Consider the following 7,119-nt stretch of genomic DNA (forward strand, 5'->3'; position numbering starts at 1 on the left):
AGGAATACCCAGCGAAATTTCGGAAGAATAGAGAGGACCATGAAAATGATAAAAAAGACCAACACCAATGGGAGAACAACCCACTTACACGTGCAGAACAACAAAAGAAATAAACGTGGGACTATAGAAGAACCTCTAAATGAGGAATTGGAACCAAAATGGATAGAAGAAGAAGAAAGAACTGTTAACTTGTTGCGAGAATATAAAAGGTTTTCGCAGGGAAACATGGATGAGATACCGGGAATAGACAATCAATTGCATGCACAAGTTGGAGATTAACAAAAATGTGAGACCATTTAAACAGAGATAAGAAAATTGCAACAAACTTATCATTCCCAAATAGAAGAAGAATTACAGAAAATGGTTGAGGCGGAAGGAATCATAGAGAAGCTAAATACCCAGAATGGATAGCGAATATGGTCATTGTCCCAAAGAAAACAAAGGAATCAGGATTTGCATAGATTTCACTAATTTAAACAAAGCTTGCCCCAAAGATAGTTTTCCGTTACTAGATATTCCTCAAATGGTGGAATCCGCAACGGCAATGATAGGTATCATCTTTAGATGGATACAAAGGTATAACCAAATCCCCACGCTGAAGAAGATCAAGAACATACTGCTTTCTTTGCTCCTAGAGGTTTATATTGTTACACGAAAATTCCATTTGGTTTGCGAAAACGCAGGAGCGACATACCCAAAGAATGGTAGAGAAAGGTGTTCGCAAAATGGATACAAAAACATTAGAAGTATAGTGGATACATGTTAGTAAAGAGTAAAGAAGCTAAAGACCATGTAAAGACCTGAGGGAGTTTTTGCAAATGCGGCTAGTATAACATTAAATGAATCTAGAGAAGTGTACTATTGGAGTTGCATCGGGGAAAAAATTTTAGGCTACATTGTATCAAAAGAAGGAATACAGGTTGATCCATAAAAAGTGCAAGAAGTCGTGACATGCCAACACCGCAACAAATAAAAGATGTACAGAGTTGAATGGGATTCTAGCTTCGCTGGGGAGATTCATTTCGCGATCATCAGACAAATTGCAAATATTTTTTCGTAACTCAAGAAGGGTGCGAAATTTAAATGGACTGATGAATGTGAAAAAGTTTTCAAGGATCAAGAACATTATGAATACATCTCTTTTACAAAAAAGCAGAATCAGGAGAAGAAGTATTGATCTATCTTGACGACGTCGCATGCATTAAGTGATGTGTTATTGCGAGTAGACGCAGGAGTGGAGAAACCCATTTATTACATTAGCAAGACTTTTAATACTGCTGAGAAGAATTACTCAAAGATTGAAAAGTTAATCTTAGCATTAGTTTATGCATCATTTAAGCTCCGCATATACTTTCAAGCACACAAGATAAAGGTATTAACAAAAGTACCAATTGAATCAGTGATGAGGAATTCTAAAAGATCAGGAAGAGTGGAGATATGGAATGCACAAGTAGGACACTTTGATATTAAATATGAAATTTTGTCTTCACCAAAATCACAAGTTATTGCAGATTTCTTGGCAGAACTTTCTTTAGAAGAAGATGAAACAGTAGAAGAAATGATGGATGTAGAAGAAGAACATGGAGATCCAAAAGATTTATTAACAGAACCAAAAGAACATGTAGATGGATCATCAAATGGAGAAGGAAATGGAGTTGGAATTGTTTTAATTTCGCCAGAAGGAATAAAAATGGCTTTTTCATTCAGATTGGAATTTGCATCCACTAATAATGAAACAGAATATGAAGTTGTGATACATGCATTAAAATTCGCAATAGAAATGAAACTAGAAAATTCCAGGATCACTAGTGATTCGCAGCTAGTTATTCTCCAAATAAAGGGAGAGTATACTACAAATGAACCATCCTTGAAGAAATACAAGAAGCTGGTTGAAGAATTGTCAGCGAAAATCCCAAAAATAAAATGGAGGCACATTTGAAGAAAAGATAACAGACTCGCAGATGCTTTTGCTTTCATCTCAAGCATGATGACAGATCCAACTGCGAGATACATAAAAATACAAACACTTCTGTCACCATCAATCAATAAAGAAGAAGAAGAAGTGGACGTGATGATAATAGACAATGAAGAAGAAGAACAAATGAACAATATCGCATACTGGAGAATGGAACTTCATGCATATTTGGCGAAAGGAGAAACACCAAGAAATAGATTGGAAACACACAAGTTAAAAAGCCGTGCGACGAATGATGAATTAAGAGATGGGTTGTTATACCGAAAATCCTTTAATGGACCATCACTCAGATGTTTGACACGAGAGGAAGGAGAAAAGGTGCTAAAAATGTTACATAGTGGGGATGCTGGCAATCATAGTGGAGGAAGATCTTTAGCACATAGAGCAAAAATGCAAGGTTATTACTGGCCATATATGCATGAAGATGCAAAACAAATATCAAGATGTTGCGAAGATTGTTAGCAGGCATGGAAAGAAAATACATGCACCTGGAGCACCATTGTCATCTTCAACTAGTGTATGGCCTTTTGGAAAGTGGGGCTTAGATATTGTGAGGCCATTTTTACCAGGATCTGGACAAAGAAGATACTTAATAGTCGCAATAGATTATTTCACGAAATGGACAGAAGTGAAGGCAGTACAGCATATTCGCGACAAAGATATCTTTACATTCATATTCGAAAATATCATTTGCAGATTCGGAATTCCTGCAGAGTTGGTATCTGATAATGGGAAACAATTTGAAGGACAGAATATAGAAATACTACTTAATGCATTCAAGATAAAATGTGGAAAATCTACTCCTTTGTATCCACAAGCTAATGGGCAAGTAGAAGCAACAAACAAAACAATTGCAGATATATTAAAGAAGAAATTGGAAGGACATCACAGAGCATGGTGCGAACAAGTACATAATGCAGTATGGGCTTATAATACAACTAGAAGAAAAGCTATTGGAATGTCACCTTTTTGTTTAACATACGGAGTTGAAGCGGGTGTTACCAACAAAAGTTGTTATTCCGACAACAAAAAGAGAAGCTTGGGAGAAAAATCTTAGTGCGGGCTTGATTTTAAATAAACTTGATGAATTATAAGAAAGAAGAGAAAAAGCTTTACAACATATGGAGAATTATCAGCGAAGATTAGCAAGAGAATATAACAAACGTGTCAAAATACGCGAATTTCAACCAGGAGATTTAGTTCTGCGAGAAACACCAATATATCAACGAGAAAATGGTGGAAAATTAGCGAAAAAATCGGATGGACCTTACATCATTAAGTAGATAGTTGGAACATGAGCTTATAGATTAATGGATCCAGAAGGAAGAGATGTTGGTCATACATTTTTCAGACCATGGAACAGATTGTACTTCAAAAGATATTATCCGTAAGAAGCTTTGAGAAGTTATGAATTCTGAAAGAATAATTGCAGGACTACTCATATCAAAACAAGATCATGATGTGCGAAATTTTCGCAGAAATAATCAAAGAACAATGACATAAAAGAAAGGGGCGAACCTTTATGGCGTACACCCTATTTCACGAATAAAACTTTGCAAGAGGAAAATGTAAGACCTAAAGTACGTCATATTAGGGGGTACCTGTTACATGGATCAGGGAAAGGCTACACCTCCACCGGAACCTAAGTCATGGAGATTTGGGGTCAATTAAGCCCATCCGGGAGAGGCACCTTGGATTCTCAGCTTAAACATATGACTTGGGTTGGGAGAATAAGGTAATAAGGACTCTCCCAAGGAGTGCAGATCTGATCAAGGCGCCGAGGTACACTGTTGATTCAAGAGTGCCAGGGACGTTTGAAGCGTACCTTGCCATTCTTGACAAGTCTTGGCTTATACTGCACTAGGCCTGAAGAAAACCCCACTTAGGGTGCAGTCTCGTAACCATAATCCCTATAGGTAAAAGGGATAAGAGGCTGCGAAAACAACTGGTTGTTGTTAAGACTGGATGGGAGGAGCTAACCTTCTATGGTAGAAGTACACCTCCTTGAAGGGGCAACCACGGGGGGAGATAAGGGCGGCACCCTCCATTAGGGAGCTGATAAGTGTTTTAAGATGCAAATGTCATGAGGCTTTATATTCGCAAGGATATTAAGTCTTGTCATATTTGTGCAACAATCCTGAAGAGGCAATAATACAAAAGAAAAGGATAAGACTAGATCAATGGGTTTTCGCATGAAAGTGCAAAGACGTCGTGCGATTTCTTTGCAAGACGGCAATGTCATGGGACTTTATTTTCGCGAGAATATTTAGGCATGTCATATTGTCGCAACATTCCTGAAGAGGCCATAATACAAAATAAAAAGTTAAGGCAAGATCAATGGGTTTTTGCATGAAAGTGCAAAGACGTCCTGCGATTTTGTCGCAATGACAAAAGGTGGCATAATAATACCTTTAATTAGGAAGGCAAAATAAGACCATATGATCAAACAAAAATATTTATAAGTATTTGTAACAGATTATTGTTTCCAAGAAAGATAATGAGAGGCAAGTATGGGAATCAGTACACAAGAAGCATTATCTTTCTCATCAACAAAATATTAAAAGGAAAAGTTGACTCCAAAGTTGGTTGAAAAATGTAACTCGCAAAAGTGATAAAAATAAGACACTTCAAGAAGACAAAGCTAAATAAGAAGTTCAAGATTCAGTATTAATTTCAGTAGCAGGAGATAACAGAAATTCTTCGCCAATATTCTCGCAAGCCTCTCCTTCATTTCGGTTTTGATCTTCGCCTTGACTAGCATCTTGATTATCGCCAACAATTACTTCTTCAGGAGAAATTTCTTTCTCATTCTGATTAACACCAGCAGATGTTTCTTTAGAAGGAACCTCTTCTTCATCTTCTAAGAAATTATCCTCTGCACCGCTTTCGTAATCATAATCACTATCAGCAGGACGAGGAACTTCATCATCATCTACTTCTAAAGGATCAATTGATGTAGGAGGAAGAGAATTGGATGATAGACGCATTTATGTGTCTAATATAGCTCATTTGTATATATTGTTAGTGCTCGATATCGTACTTATTTGGTTATTTTATTTATTTGTAGGTGTTTTTGGAAGAATAAGGCTTTGTGGCGAAATTGGCTAAAAATGCGGCATTTGGACCTCCGTTGATAACGTGCCGGAAGCGCCCCAGAATTGTACCGGAAGTACCCCAGGAATACCCCTGAGGAACCCCGAAAAAAGTGCGGAAAATGTCCCAGAGAAATCACTATACGGACCCTCGATTTTGGATAAGGGGTAACCTAATTACTAAGGGGTGACCTATTTACAGGCAGCTGCTAAAGGGAGAAAAACACAGGATAAGGGCACCCACCTTCTTCACGTTTTGAATTAGAAAATTGGCGGGAAGTTCACTGGCAGATTGATAATCGAATTTTGATGGAGTTTTAACGAGATTCAATCGCCGAAATCAGTTGGGATGGACTTGGATGGACTAAATAGGCCTAGTACAATCGATTGGAACCAACCAATTGGGCTGGAATACCCGTGAGAAGCAAAGAAAGGGAAAACAGAGTACGTGTTCTCTGTTGGGTTTTTAGAATATTTTTGAGAGATTTCTGGAGGACTTTGACGCTGGATTAACATGTACATGGTCCTATTCAAGATTATGGAAGAGTTTGGTAGCTATTTTATAGCCAACAGCACGTGAAAAAGCTCAACAGAAGCGATTATCGTTTCAACTGCATGAGAAGAAGAAAAAGAATAATCGCATATTTAGTCGAGATTTATGGATCTGTTGGGCTATATAAGTGTTGGTTTACATCAAAGAAAGGTTGGGAAACATTAGGAGAGAGTTTAGAGTCGATGATAGCCTAGGAGAAGCAATTATAGAGGAGACAGCGCTGCTGCTGCTGCTGCCATTAAAGCTTCTGAAGAACACGAAGAACAGACTCGCAGAGTCCGTCGTTCTTCAGCAGACTTATTTTCAATACCACTGTTGTTGTTTCACAGCAGTAGATAGTTATCGTTTACAGCAGTCTTAAATTACCATACTCTTTTGTAACAGTGACCCCTTTGTAACGGTGACGCTGTAACACTTTTACAGCGTTACAATTTCCTGTTTCATCTTATACATCAATAAAAACACCTATTTTAGCCATGAATTTATCTTGTGAGTGTGTTTTTGGGATGAGGAGCTAAACGCCTTAGCCAAGGCGACGGAGGAAGCCATTGGTCCTTATTTATGGTATAATTCTAACTTTATTATTTATTTGCAATATTATTACATGATTATTTGCATGGAATTTTTATTGGAAAATTGATTTTTATTGAATAATTGTGATTCATTTTGATGGAGCATGCTTAGTTTAAGACTCTTGATGTTTCATGCTTGGTGTTTACATTTATTACTTCAAAAATCTACAAAAGGCATAATATTAGAATCACTCTAAAAGAAAAATTGCATGAATATTAATTATTAGAATTTATCAAATAATGGATCAATGGTGGAATCCAAGTCTTGGTGTTTTTCTCTAAAGGTTTGAACTATTTTATTTATTTGCATGTTTAATTTAAATCTAGAAAAATTGTTTTCTTCACAAGTCTGATACGAATCCGTTTTACTACTTCAACTACAATCACTTTTGATAAACCATCATTGGACAATAAAATGTCATTTACAAGGACTTTATCCCGGAGATGAGCTTGGCGAAGAAGTGATCTCTGATGATTCCTATCTTGAATATCCTTAAAATAAACAAGATAATCAAGTCTTCTTTCTGCTCGGTCGCGAGAACCAGTAAGGGTAGAGACGAGCAATGCATTTTCTTTGCAAATTTTGGCATATTTAGCCTCCAAAACAGAAATGGAAGAATGAAGATTCTTCTCAGACTCTGCGAAAGATAGAATACAAAATTTTACTAAGATAAGGAATTCAGAGAGATATGACAAAGAAAAGATAATTAAGGCAGTCAAACTATTATGACTACCTTCCTTTTGTGAAATAAGGTGTTGAATCAAGGATAGAGAACTATTCTCCCAACGGTCCATTGCGTCATCAAATTTATCTCCAACTAAACCTTTAAGTCGAGACTGAAGATTTTTCTCTTTAGAAATAAGAAAGGCATTTTTCTTCGCAAGAGAAGAATAAGATTCTTCTAATTTGGAATATTGTTCTTTAAG

The sequence above is a fragment of the Papaver somniferum genome, chromosome 9 (genome assembly GCF_003573695.1).
Source record: "Papaver somniferum cultivar HN1 chromosome 9, ASM357369v1, whole genome shotgun sequence".
NCBI classification, from domain to species: Eukaryota; Viridiplantae; Streptophyta; class Magnoliopsida; order Ranunculales; family Papaveraceae; genus Papaver; species Papaver somniferum.